Source organism: Anomaloglossus baeobatrachus, chromosome 7 (genome assembly GCF_048569485.1).
Source record: "Anomaloglossus baeobatrachus isolate aAnoBae1 chromosome 7, aAnoBae1.hap1, whole genome shotgun sequence".
Lineage (NCBI taxonomy): Eukaryota > Metazoa > Chordata > Amphibia > Anura > Aromobatidae > Anomaloglossus > Anomaloglossus baeobatrachus.
In genome coordinates this window covers 5,365,769-5,380,259 of record NC_134359.1, presented here as the reverse complement: position 1 = coordinate 5,380,259, position 14,491 = coordinate 5,365,769, and the positions used below count along the sequence as shown (strand labels likewise).

Here is a 14,491-nt window from a genome sequence, read left to right as displayed (position 1 = left end):
AATGCACAGGATGCACAAAATGCACAGGATGCACAGGGGGCACAGGGGGCACAGGATGCACAGGATGCACAGGAATGCACAGGAGGCACAGAATGCACAGGAGGCACAGAATGCACAGGAATGCACAGGAGGCACAGAATGCACAGGAGGCACAGGATGCACAGGAGGCACAGAATGCACAGGAGGCACAGAATGCACAGGAGGGAGGCACAAGATGCACAGAATGCACAGGAGGCACAGAATGCACAGGAGGCACAGGAGGCACAGAATGCACAGGAGGCACAGAATGCACAGGAGGCACAGAATGCACAGGATGCACAGGATGCACAGGATGCACAGGAGGCACAGGATGCACAGAATGCACACGATGCACAGAATGCACACGATGCACAGAATGCACAGGATGCACAGGAGGCACAGGAGACACAGGAGACACAGAATGCACAGGAGGCACAGGATGCACAGAATGCACACGATGCACAGAATGCACAGGATGCACAGGATGCACAGAATGCACAGGATGCACAGAATGCACAGGAGGCACAGGAGGCACAGAATGCACAGGAGGCACAGAATGCACAGGAGGCACAGAATGCACAGAATGCACAGGAGGCACAGGATGCACAGAATGCACAGGAGGCACAGGATGCAGAGGAGGCACAGGATGCAGAGGAGGCACAGAATGCACAGGAGGCACAGGATGCACAGAATGCACAGGAGGCACAGGGGGCACAGGATGCACAGGAGGCACAGGATGCACAGGAGGCACAGGATGCACAGGAGGCACAGGATGCACAGGATGCACAGGATGCACAGGAGGCACAGGATGCACAGGAGGCACAGGATGCACAGGATGCACAGATTATAGAATAAAGAACAAATTTACATTTTACTCAGAAATAGAGAAAAATCAGAGAAGAAGGGAATTTTGTTTACTTACCGTAAATTCCTTTTCTTCTAGCTCCTATTGGGAGACCCAGACAATTGGGTGTATAGGCTATGCCTCCGGAGGCCACACAAAGTATTACACTTAAAAGTGTAAACCCCTCCCCTCTGCCTATACACCCTCCCGTGCATCACGGGCTCCTCAGTTTTGGTGCAAAAGCAGGAAGGAGGAAACTTATAAATTGGTCTAAGGTAAATTCAATCCGAAGGATGTTCGGAGAACTGAAAACCATGAACCAAGAACAATTCAACATGAACAACATGTGTACACAAAAGAACAACAGCCCGAAGGGAACAGGGGCGGGTGCTGGGTCTCCCAATAGGAGCTAGAAGAAAAGGAATTTACGGTAAGTAACAAAATTCCCTTCTTCTTTGTCGCTCCATTGGGAGACCCAGACAATTGGGACGTCCAAAAGCAGTCCCTGGGTGGGTAAAAGAATACCTCGATAAAAAGAGCCGTAAAACGGCCCCTTCCTACAGGTGGGCAACCGCCGCCTGAAGGACTCGCCTACCTAGGCTGGCATCCGCCGAAGCATAGGTATGCACCTGATAGTGTTTCGTGAAAGTGTGCAGACTCGACCAGGTAGCCGCCTGACACACCTGCTGAGCCGTGGCCTGGTGCCGCAATGCTCAAGACGCACCCACGGCTCTGGTAGAATGGGCCTTCAGCCCTGAGGGAACCGGAAGCCCAGAAGAACGATAGGCTTCAAGAATTGGTTCCTTGATCCATCGGGCCAAGGTTGACTTGGAAGCCTGCGACCCTTTACGCTGGCCAGCGACCAGGACAAAGAGCGCATCCGAGCGGCGCAGGGGCGCCATGCGGGAAATGTAGAGCCGGAGTGCTCTCACTAGATCTAACAAGTGCAAATCCTTTTCACATTGGTGAACTGGATGAGGACAAAAAGAAGGTAAGGAGATATCCTGATTGAGATGAAAAGGGGATACCACCTTAGGGAGAAATTCCGGAACCGGACGCAGAACCACCTTATCCTGGTGAAACACCAGGAAGGGGGCTTTGCATGACAGTGCTGCTAGCTCAGACACTCTCCGAAGTGATGTGACTGCCACTAGGAAGACCACCTTCTGCGAAAGGCGTGAAAGAGAAATATCTCTCATTGGCTCGAAAGGTGGTTTCTGAAGAGCCGTTAGCACCCTGTTCAGATCCCAGGGTTCTAGCGGACGCTTGTAAGGAGGGACGATGTGACAAACCCCCTGCAGGAACGTGCGTACCTGTGGAAGTCTGGCTAGGCGCTTCTGAAAAAAGACAGAGAGCGCAGAGACTTGTCCCTTAAGAGAGCCGAGAGACAAACCCTTTTCCATTCCGGATTGAAGGAAGGACAGAAAAGTGGGTAAGGCAAAAGGCCAGGGAGTAAAACCCTGATCAGAGCACCAGGATAAGAAGATCCTCCACGTCCTGTGGTAGATCTTGGCGGACGTTGGTTTCCTGGCCTGTCTCATAGTGGCAATGACCTCTTGAGATAACCCTGAAGACGCTAGGATCCAGGACTCAATGGCCACACAGTCAGGTTGAGGCCCGCAGAATTCAGATGGAAAAATGGCCCTTGAGACAGCAAGTCTGGTCGGTCTGGTAGTGCCCACGGTTGGCCCACCGTGAGATGCCACAGATCCGGGTACCACGACCTCCTCGGCCAGTCTGGAGCGACGAGGATGGCGCGGCGGCAGTCGGACCTGATCTTGCGTAACACTCTGGGCAGCAGTGCCAGAGGAGGAAATACATAAGGCAGTCGAAACTGCGACCAATCCTGAACTAATGCGTCTGCCGCCAGAGCTCTGTGATCTTGAGACCGTGCCATGAATGCCGGGACCTTGTTGTTGTGCCGAAACGCCATGAGGTCGACATCCGGCACCCCCCAGCGGCAACAGATCTCTTGAAACACGTCCGGGTGAAGAGACCATTCCCCTGCGTCCATGCCCTGACGACTGAGAAAGTCTGCTTCCCAGTTTTCTACGCCCGGGATGTGAACTGCGGAGATGGTGGAGGCTGTGGCTTCCACCCATAGCAGAATCCGCCGAACTTCCTGGAAGGCTTGCCGACTGCGTGTGCCGCCTTGGTGGTTGATGTATGCCACCGCCGTGGCGTTGTCCGACTGAATTCGGATCTGCCTGCCTTCCAGCCACGGCTGGAACGCCTTTAGGGCTAGATACACTGCCCTTATCTCCAGAACATTGATCTGAAGGGAGGACTCTGGCTGAGTCCAGGTACCCTGAGCCCTGTGGTGGAGGAAGACCGCTCCCCACCCTGACAGACTCGCGTCCGTCGTGACCACAGCCCAGGATGGGGGCAGGAATGATTTCCCCTTCGACAAGGAAGAGGGAAGAAGCCACCACTGAAGGGAGGCCTTGGTCGCCCGAGAAAGGGAGACGTTCCTGTCGAGGGACGTCGACTTCCTGTCCCATTTGCGGAGAATGTCCCATTGAAGTGGACGCAGATGAAACTGCGCAAATGGAACTGCCTCCATTGCTGCCACCATCTTCCCTAGGAAGTGCATGAGGCGCCTCAAGGGGTGCGACTGGTCTCGAAGGAGAGATTGCACCCCTGTCCGTAGTGAACGCTGTTTGTCCAGCGGAAGTTTCACTATCGCTGAGAGAGTATGAAACTCCATTCCGAGATATGTCAGCGATTGGGTCGGTGTCAATTTTGACTTTGGGAAATTGATGATCCACCCGAATCTCTGGAGAGTCTCCAGAGCAATGTTCAGGCTGTGTTGGCACGCCACCCGAGAGGGGGCCTTGACAAGAAGATCGTCTAAGTAAGGGATCACCGAGTGTCCCTGAGAGTGTAGGACTGCTACCACTGTTGCCATGACCTTGGTGAAGACCCGTGGGGCTGTCGCCAGGCCGAATGGCAGTGCCACGAACTGAAGATGTTCGTCCCCAATGGCGAAACGCAGGAAGCGCTGATGCTCTGGTGCAATCGGCACGTGGAGATAAGCATCCCTGATGTCGATTGATGCTAGGAAGTCTCCTTGGGACATCAAGGCAATGACGGAGCGGAGAGATTCCATCCGGAACCGCCTGGTTTTCACGTGTCTGTTGAGCAGTTTGAGGTCCAGAACGGGACGGAAAGATCCGTCCTTTTTTGGCACCACAAACAAGTTGGAGTAAAAACCGTGACCCCATTGCTGAAGGGGAACCGGGATCACCACTCCTTCTGCCTTCAGAGTGCACACTGCCTGAAGAAGAGCATCGGCTCGCTCGGGGGGCGGAGATGTTCTGAAGAAACGAGTCGGAGGACGAGAGCTGAACTCTATCCTGTAACCGTGAGACAGAATGTCTCTCACCCATCGGTCTTGGACATGTGGCAATCAGGCGTCGCAAAAGCGGGAGAGCCTGCCACCGACCGAGGATGCGGTTTGGGGAGGCCGAAAGTCATGAGGAGGCCGCTTTGGGAGCGGTTCCTCCGGCGGTCTTTTTAGGACGTGACTTAGACCGCCATGAATCAGAGTTCCTCTGACCCTTTTGAGGCCTGTTGGACGAGGAGAATTGAGACCTGGCTGAGGGCCGAAAGGACCGAAACCTCGATTGTACCTTCCGTTGTTGAGGTCTGTTTGGTTTGGACTGGGGTAAGGATGAGTCCTTTCCCTTGGATTGTTTAATGATTTCATCCAATCGCTCGCCAAACAGGCGGTCGCCAGAAAATGGCAAACCGGTTAAGAACTTTTTGGAAGCAGAGTCTGCCTTCCATTCACGTAGCCACATGGCCCTGCGGACTGCCACTGAATTGGCGGATGCTACCGCCGTACGGATCGCAGAGTCCAGGACAGCATTAATGGTGTAGGACGCAAACGCCGACGCCTGAGAGGTTAAGGACACAACCTGCGGAGCAGACGTACGTGTGACTGCATTAATCTCAGACTGACAAGCTGAGATAGCTTGTAGTGCCCATACGGCTGCGAATGCCGGAGCAAAGGACGCGCCAATAGCTTCATAGATGGATTTCATCAGGAGCTCTATCTGCCTGTCAGTGGCATCCTTGAGTGATGCACCATCTGCCACTGCAACTATGGATCTAGCCGCCAGTCTAGAGACTGGAGGATCCACCTTGGGACACTGAGCCCAACCCTTGACTACGTCAGTGGGGAAGGGGTAACGTGTGTCATTAAGGCGCTTAGTAAAGCGCTTATCCGGAAAAGCTCGGTGTTTCTCGACTGTATCTCTGAAGTCGGAGTGATCAAGAAACGCACTCCGTGTACGCTTGGGAAACCGAAAGCGGAATTTCTCCTGCTGAGAAGCCGACTCCTCAATCGGAAGAGCTGGAGGAGAAAGTTCTAACACCTGATTGATGGACGCTATAAGGTCGTTTACTATGGCGTCCCCCTCAGGTGTATCGAGGTTGAGAGCGGCCTCAGGATCAGAATCCTGATCTGCCACATCCGCTTCATCCTCTAGAGAGTCCTCATGCTGAGACCCTGAACAGTGAGATGAAGTCGAGGGAAGCTCCCAGCGAGCCCGCTTAGCCGGTCTGGGACTGCGGTCCGTGTCGGAGTCCTCACCGTGGGGCCTATGAGTCGCCCCAGGAGCACTTTGCTGCTCCAACCGAGGGGGGCCTGGGGGCAATGATTCAACAGTGCCCGGGGCCTGTGTTACCGGTCTGGACTGCAAAGCTTCTAGTATCTTAGCAGACCATCTATCCATAGACTCAGAAAGTTTGTCAGCAAATACTGCAAACTCCGTCCCTGTCACCTGGACAGTGGCAGCAGGTGGTTCCAACTGGGCCGAGGGTCCCACCAGTGGCTGAGGCTCCTGCTGAGTGAGTGTCACCGGGGCCGAGCATTGCACACAATGAGGGTAGGTGGAACCTGCAGGTAGCATAGCCGCACATTAGGTACAGGTTGCAAAGTAAGCCTGTGCCTTGGCACCCTTGCTTTTTGCGGACGACATGCTGTTGTCTCCTCTAGAGCAATCAGTGAGGGTATATAGCCAAAAGCAATAGTGCGGCCGTACAGAGTAAATGTATATAATATAAGCATATAAATATACACTTCGGCACCCAGGGGGGCCAGCACCTAGTAACAGGTGCGGCTTACCGACCGCCCTCAGCGGTTGTGTGACCACCAGATTCCCTGCCTGGGCCTCCCAGAGCTGTGGAGCTCGTCTCTGAAGTTCTCCAGCGTCAGGAGTGCTGATAGGAATGGCTGCCAGCGTTCTGAGAGGAGGAGGGAGCCGTGGGCGTGCCTCAGAAAGTGCGGGAATCTGGTGCCCCACGGTGCTCAGTGAGGGGGGAGGAGGATACTAAGTATGCTCCAGCCCTCAGCGCTGACGTCCAGTGCAGCGTCCCGCCCTTACCCCTGACTGGCAGGCTCGGGGGCGGGAGTATGCGGTACTAGGCCGCAAAAGCCGGGGACTAAAGTTATAAGCGCGGCCGGCAAACAAGCGCGGTCAGCGCGGTAGTCCCGGCGCACAAACACACCCAGCAGCTGCTGCAGCGTCCATTACACAGGCGCTCTATGCGCCGTCCCCAAGGGGACACAGAGTACCTCAGAGGAGCAGGGCCTGTCCCTGACGATACCCGGTCTCCTGTCCAGCAGATTCCCCCAGGGGCTGCGGAGGGAGCACGGTCCCAGTGCCTGGTGACCGGTTAGGATCCCACTTCACCCAGAGCCCCTAAGGGATGGGGAAGGAAAACAGCATGTGGCTCCTGCCTATGTACCCGCAATGGGTACCTCAACCTTAACAGCACCGCCGACCAGAGTGGGGTGAGAAGGGAGCATGCCGGGGGCCCTGTTATGGGCCCTCTTTTCTTCCATCCGATAAAGTCAGCAGCTGCTGCTGACTAAATTGTGGAGCTTGCGTGCATGTGTGCCTCCTTCAACACAAAGCATAAAAACTGAGGAGCCCGTGATGCACGGGGGGTGTATAGGCAGAGGGGAGGGGTTTACACTTTTAAGTGTAATACTTTGTGTGGCCTCCGGAGGCAGAAGCTATACACCCAATTGTCTGGGTCTCCCAATGGAGCGACAAAGAAACTGACCATTGTGCAGCGGCCTCTGAATTATTGCCAGAGCTGTGTGTATATATACTAGAAGGTGGCCGGATTCTACGCATCGGGTATTCTAGAATTTACGTATTGTGTAGTTAATGTATGATTTTTGTGTATATATATATATATATATATATATATATATATATATATATATAGATGTTGTTGTGTGTAGTTACCAAGTGTTTGTGTAGGCGCTGTACATGTTCTGGGTGTTGTCTGGGTGTGGCGGGGGTGAGAGCGGTGTTGTATGTGTGTTGCGTGTGTTGCGTTGTTTGTGGAGCGCTGTGTGTCTGTAGCGTTGTGTGTGTGTGTGTGTTGCGCGGTTTGTGTGGGTGTGGTGTGTTTTGGGGGGAGGTATGTTTTGTGCAGTGTGTGTGTTGCGCGGTATGTGCGTATATTTATGTATGCCGCGGTGTTTGTGTGTTGGGTGTTATGTGTGTGCAGCGTTGTCTGTGTGTGTGGGTGTCTGTGTAGGGCGGTGTTTGTGGTTCCCAGTGTGTGGTGTGTTGTGTGTGTGTGTTGGGGGGAGGTATGCACCTCCCATCGTGCTCCACCCCCCATGCTGCGCACCCCCCATCGTGCTCCATCCCCCATGCTGCGCACCCCCCCATCGTGCTCCATCCCGCCATGCTGCGCACCCCCCATCGTGCGCCATCCGCCATGCTGCGCACTCCCCAACGTGCTCCATCCGCCATGCTGCGCACTCCCAAACGTGCTCCATCCGCCATGCTGCGCACTCCCAAACGTGCTCCATCCGCCATGCTGCGCACTCCCAAACGTGCTCCATCCGCCATGCTGCGCACTCCCAAACGTGCTCCATCCGCAATACTGCGCACTCCCAAACGTGCTCCATCCGCCATGCTGCGCACTCCCAAACGTGCTCCATCCGCCATGCTGCGCACTCCCAAACGTGCTCCATCCCCCATGCTGCACACCCCCCATCGTGCTCCATCCCCCATGCTGCTCACCCCCCATCGTGCTCCATCCCCCATGCTGCGCACCCCCCATCATGCTCCATCCCCCATGCTGCACCAGCATCAGCCTCTATCCTCCCAGCATCAGCCTCTATCCTCCCAGCATCAGCCTCTCTCCTCCCAGCATCAGCCTCTCTCCTCCCAGCATCAGCCTCTCTCCTCCCAGCATCAGCCTCTCTCCTCCCAGCATCAGCCTCTCTCCTCCCAGCATCAGCCTCTCTGCCCCCAGAATCAGCCTCTCTGCCCCCAGAATCAGCCTCTCTGCCCCCAGAATCAGCCTCTCTGCCCCCAGAATCAGCCTCTCTGCCCCCAGAATCAGCCTCTCTGCCCCCAGAATCAGCCTCTCTGCCCCCAGAATCAGCCTCTCTGCCCCCAGAATCAGCCTCTCTGCCCCCAGAATCAGCCTCTCTGCCCCCAGCATCAGCCTCTCTGCCCCCAGCATCAGCCTCTCTGCCCCCAGCATCAGCCTCTCTGCCCCCAGCATCAGCCTCTCTGCCCCCAGCATCAGCCTGTCTGCCCCCAGCATCAGCCTCTCTGCCCCCAGCATCAGCCTCTCTGCCCCCAGCATCAGCCTCTCTGCCCCCAGCATCAGCCTCTCTGCCCCCAGCATCAGCCTCTCTGCCCCCAGCATCAGCCTCTCTGCCCCCAGCATCAGCCTCTCTGCCCCCAGCATCAGCCTCTCTGCCCCCAGCATCAGCCTCTCTGCCCCCAGCATCAGCCTCTCTGCCCCCAGCATCAGCCTCTCTGCCCCCAGCATCAGCCTCTCTGCCCCCAGCATCAGCCTCTCTGCCCCCAGCATCAGCCTCTCTGCCCCCAGCATCAGCCTCTCTCCTCCCAGCATCAGCCTCTCTCCTCCCAGCATCAGCCTCTCTCCTCCCAGCCTCAGCCTCCCCCAGCATCAGCCTCTCTTCTCTCAGCCTCCCTCCTCCCAGCCTCCCCCAGCATCAGCCTCCCCCTCCCAGCCTCCCCCAGCATCAGCCTCCCCCTCCCAGCCTCCCCCAGCATCAGCCTCTCGCCTCCCAGCCTCCCCCAGCATCAGCCTCTCTCCTCCCAGCCTCCCCCAGCATCAGCCTCTCTGCCCCCAGCATCAGCCTCTCTGCCCCCAGCATCAGCCTCTCTGCCCCCAGCATCAGCCTCTCTGCCCCCAGCATCAGCCTCTCTGCCCCCAGCATCAGCCTCTCTGCCCCCAGCATCAGCCTCTCTGCCCCCAGCATCCGCCTCTCTGCCCCCAGCATCCGCCTCTCTGCCCCCAGCATCCGCCTCTCTGCCCCCAGCATCAGCCTCTCTGCCCCCAGCATCAGCCTCTCTCCTCCCAGCATCAGCCTCTCTCCTCCCAGCATCAGCCTCTCTCCACCCAGCATCAGCCTCTGTCCCCAGCATCAGCCTCTCTTCTCTCAGCCTCCCCCCTCCCAGCCGCCCTCCTCCCAGCCTCCCCCAGCATCAGCCTCTCTCCTCCCAGCCTCCCCCAGCACGCCGTGCTCCTCTGCCGACACTCACAGATCCGATCGCATACACTCACACACTCACACATCAGAACACACTCACACACATCCGATCGCATACACTCACACACACACTGACGATATCGCACATATGCGCTCATACTCACAACATCCGGAGATACCACATGCTTCCGGCCATGTGATCCTCCGGCAGGTCCTGGGAGGTCATTGCACAGTATCGCCGCCGAGAAGCAAGCGATATCCCAGGATGTTGTGAGTGTGTGGATGCGATGTGTGTGTGTGTGTGAGTGTGTGTGTGTGTGTGTGTGTGTGTGTTCTGCCGCTGCAGGACCTTGATGCGCTGGTAACTATGCTACCATGTTTACCAGCGTATCCCATCCCCCGCTCGCACGGGAGCCCACACCAGCATACGGCGGCAACCCCAGCAATGCGAGGGTATGTGTCGGCTGGGTTGGCGGCGTACGCTGATGTGGGCTCCCGGGGGTACAGTACTCACCTGGGAGTCGTGGCTCCGTGTCGGTTCGGGGAATGCGTGCGGGGGGCGGGGCCAGAGCGAGCGTGCATTGCGTCAGGGGGGCGGGGCGTGACCGAGTTGCCAATGCGTGCAGGGTGCCAGGGCGAGAGGCCAATCCATGTGGGGGGCGGAGCCTGGGCGAGCGGCCGGCCAATCCGTGTGCGGGCGGAGCCTGGGCAAGCTGCCAATCCGTGCGGGGGGGCGGGGCCATGGCGAGCCCAGCGGCCAATCAGCTTTGTGTCACCGTAAGGACACAATTTTGGAGCAAGACAGACAGAATAAGGCAATTATATATATATAGATATACACACACATATATACATACAGCCAGCTCCAGAGATATCCGGACAGTGACACAACCCCTCCCCCGGAGAACACGGAGCGACACCACTTTATGTCTGGGGCTGATATCAGTCACATATGTAATGTCTGGGGTTATATCAGCACTGGAGCATTATAAGAGGGGCTGATATCAGTCACATATGTAATGTCTGGGGTTATATCAGCACTGGAGCGTTATAAGAGGGGCTGATATCAGTCACATATGTAATGGCTGGGGTTATATCAGCACTGGAGCGTTATAAGAGGGGCTGATATCAGTCACATATGTAATGTCTGGGGTTATATCAGCACTGGAGCATTATAAGAGGGGCTGATATCAGTCACATATGTAATGTCTGGGGTTATATCAGCCCTGGAGCATTATAAGAGGGGCTGATATCAGTCACATATGTAATGTCTGGGGTTATATCAGCACTGGAGCATTATAAGAGGAGCTGATATCAGTCACATATGTAATGTCTGGGGTTATATCAGCCCTGGAGCATTATAAGAGGGGCTGATATCAGTCACATATGTAATGTCTGGGGTTATATCAGCCCTGGAGCATTATAAGAGGGGCTGATATCAGTCACATATGTAATGTCTGGGGTTATATCAGCACTGGAGCATTATAAGAGGGGCTGATATCAGTCACATATGTAATGTCTGGGGTTATATCAGCACTGGAGCATTATAAGAGGGGCTGATATCAGTCACATATGTAATGTCTGGAGTTATATCAGCACTGGAGCATTATAAGAGGGGCTGATATCAGTCACATATGTAATGTCTGGGGTTATATCAGCACTGGAGCATTATAAGAGGGGCTGATATCAGTCACATATGTAATGTCTGGGGTTATATCAGCACTGGAGCATTATAAGAGGGGCTGATATCAGTCACATATGTAATGTCTGGGGTTATATCAGCACTGGAGCGATATAAGAGGGGCTGATATCAGTCACATATGTAATGTCTGGGGTTATATCAGCACTGGAGCATTATAAGAGGGGCTGATATCAGTCACATATGTAATGTCTGGGGTTATATCAGCACTGGAGCATTATAAGAGGGGCTGATATCAGTCACATATGTAATGTCTGGGGTTATATCAGCACTGGAGCATTATAAGAGGGGCTGATAGTCACATATGTAATGTCTGGGGTTATATCAGCACTGGAGCGATATAAGAGGGGCTGATATCAGTCACATATGTAATGTCTGGGGTTATATCAGCACTGGAGCATTATAAGAGGGGCTGATATCAGTCACATATGTAATGTCTGGGGTTATATCAGCACTGGAGCATTATAAGAGGGGCTGATATCAGTCACATATGTAATGTCTGGGGTTATATCAGCACTGGAGCGTTATAAGAGGGGCTGATATCAGTCACATATGTAATGTCTGGGGTTATATCAGCACTGGAGCGTTATAAGAGGGGCTGATATCAGTCACATATGTAATGTCTGGGGTTATATCAGCACTGGAGCATTTTAAGAGGGGCTGATATCAGTCACATATGTAATGTCTGGGGTTATATCAGCACTGGAGCATTATAAGAGGGGCTGATATCAGTCACATATGTAATGTCTGGGGTTATATCAGCACTGGAGCGATATAAGAGGGGCTGATATCAGTCACATATGTAATGTCTGGGGTTATATCAGCACTGGAGCATTATAAGAGGAGCTGATATCAGTCACATATGTAATGTCTGGGGTTATATCAGCACTGGAGCGTTATATGAGGGGCTGATATCAGTCACATATGTAATGTCTGGGGTTAAATCAGCACTGGAGCGTTATAAGAGGGGCTGATATCAGTCACATATGTAATGTCTGGGGTTATATCAGTACTGGAGCGTTATAAGAGGGGCTGATATCAGTCACATATGTAATGTCTGGAGGTTATATCAGCACTGGAGCATTATAAGAGGGGCTGATATCAGTCACATATGTAATGTCTGGAGGTTATATCAGCACTGGAGCATTATATGAGGGGCTGATATCAGTCACATATGTAATGTCTGGGGGTTATATCAGCACTGGAGCATTATAAGAGGGGCTGATATCAGTCACATATGTAATGTCTGGGGGTTATATCAGCACTGGAGGGTTATAAGAGGGGCTGATATCAGTCACATATGTAATGTCTGGGGTTATATCAGCACTGGAGCATTATAAGAGGGGCTGATATCAGTCACATATATAATGTCTGGGGTTATATCAGCACTGGAGCATTTTAAGAGGGACTGATATCAGTCACATATGTAATGTCTGGGGTTATATCAGCACTGGAGCATTATAAGAGGGGCTGATATCAGTCACATATGTAATGTCTGGGGTTATATCAGCACTGGAGCATTATAAGAGGGGCTGATATCAGTCACATATGTAATGTCTGGGGTTATATCAGCACTGGAGCATTATAAGAGGGGCTGATATCAGTCACATATGTAATGTCTGGGGTTATATCAGCACTGGAGCGTTATAAGAGGGGCTGATATCAGTCACATATGTAATGTCTGGGGTTATATCAGCACTGGAGCATTATAAGAGGGGCTGATATCAGTCACATATGTAATGTCTGGGGTTATATCAGCACTGGAGCATTATAAGAGGAGCTGATATCAGTCACATATGTAATGGCTGGGGGTTATATCAGCACTGGAGCGTTATAAGAGGGGCTGATATCAGTCACATATGTAATGTCTGGGGTTAAATCAGTACTGGAGCATTATAAGAGGGGCTGATATCAGTCACATATGTAATGTCTGGGGTTATATCAGCACTGGAGCGTTATAAGAAGGGCTGATATCAGTCACCTATGTAATGTCTGGGGATATATCAGCACTGGAGCATTATAAGAGGGGCTGATATCAGTCACATATGTAATGTCTGGGGTTATATCAGCACTGGAGCATTATAAGAGGGGCTGATATCAGTCACATATATAATGTCTGGGGTTATATCAGCACTGGAGCGTTATAAGAGGAGCTGATATCAGTCACATATGTAATGTCTGGAGGTTATATCAGCACTGGAGCGTTATAAGAGGAGCTGATATCAGTCACATATGTAATGTCTGGGGTTATATCAGCACTGGAGCGTTATAAGAGGAGCTGATATCAGTCACATATGTAATGTCTGGAGGTTATATCAGCGCTGGAGCGTTATAAGAGGAGCTGATATCAGTCACATATGTAATGTCTGGAGGTTATATCAGCACTGGAGCATTATAAGAGGAGCTGATATCAGTCACATATGTAATGTCTGGGGTTATATCAGCAGTGGAGCATTATAAGAGGGGCTGATATCAGTCACATGTCTAATGTCTGGGGTTATATCAGCACTGGAGCGATATAAGAGGGGTGATATCAGTCACATATGTAATGTCTGGAGGTTATATCAGCACTGGAGCATTATAAGAGGGGCTGATATCAGTCACATATGTAATGTCTGGGGTTATATCAGCACTGGAGCATTATAAGAGGGGCTGATATCAGTCACATGTCTAATGTCTGGGGTTATATCAGCACTGGAGCGATATAAGAGGGGCTGATATCAGTCACATATGTAATGTCTGGGGTTATATCAGCACTGGAGCATTATAAGAGGAGCTGATATCAGTCACATATGTAATGTCTGGGGTTATATCAGCAGTGGAGCATTATAAGAGGGGCTGATATCAGTCACATGTCTAATGTCTGGGGTTATATCAGCACTGGAGCGATATAAGAGGGGTGATATCAGTCACATATGTAATGTCTGGAGGTTATATCAGCACTGGAGCATTATAAGAGGAGCTAATATCAGTCACATATGTAGTGTCTGGAGGTTATATCAGCACTAGAGCATTATAAGAGGGGCTGATATCAGTCACATATGTAATGTCTGGGGTTATATCAGCACTGGAGCATTATAAGAGGGGCTGATATCAGTCACATATGTAATGTCTGGGGTTATATCAGCACTGGAGCATTATAAGAGGGGCTGCTATCAGTCACATATGTAATGTCTGGGGTTATATCAGCACTGGAGCATTATAAGAGGGGCTGATATCAGTCACATATGTAATGTCTGGGGTTATATCAGCGCTGGAGCGTTATAAGAGGGGCTGATATCGCTTGTCCTGCAGTTAGCCTTCCTGTAGCCTGATATAGCGGTATATTGTATGGACGTGGCACACAGGGTGGTGTGTCTGATAGCCGCGGTTTATATGGCCAGATATCACTATGCAGGTGGAGTGCACTGACTTTTATCAGTGG

At 52.6% G+C, this 14,491-nt stretch overlaps 1 protein-coding gene across 1 annotated transcript in view; it reads right to left on the bottom strand.

Moving 5' to 3' along the window:
- Nucleotides 1-14,491, bottom strand: part of CFAP221 (cilia and flagella associated protein 221) — a 71,395-nt gene that overhangs the window by 23,813 nt on the left and 33,091 nt on the right.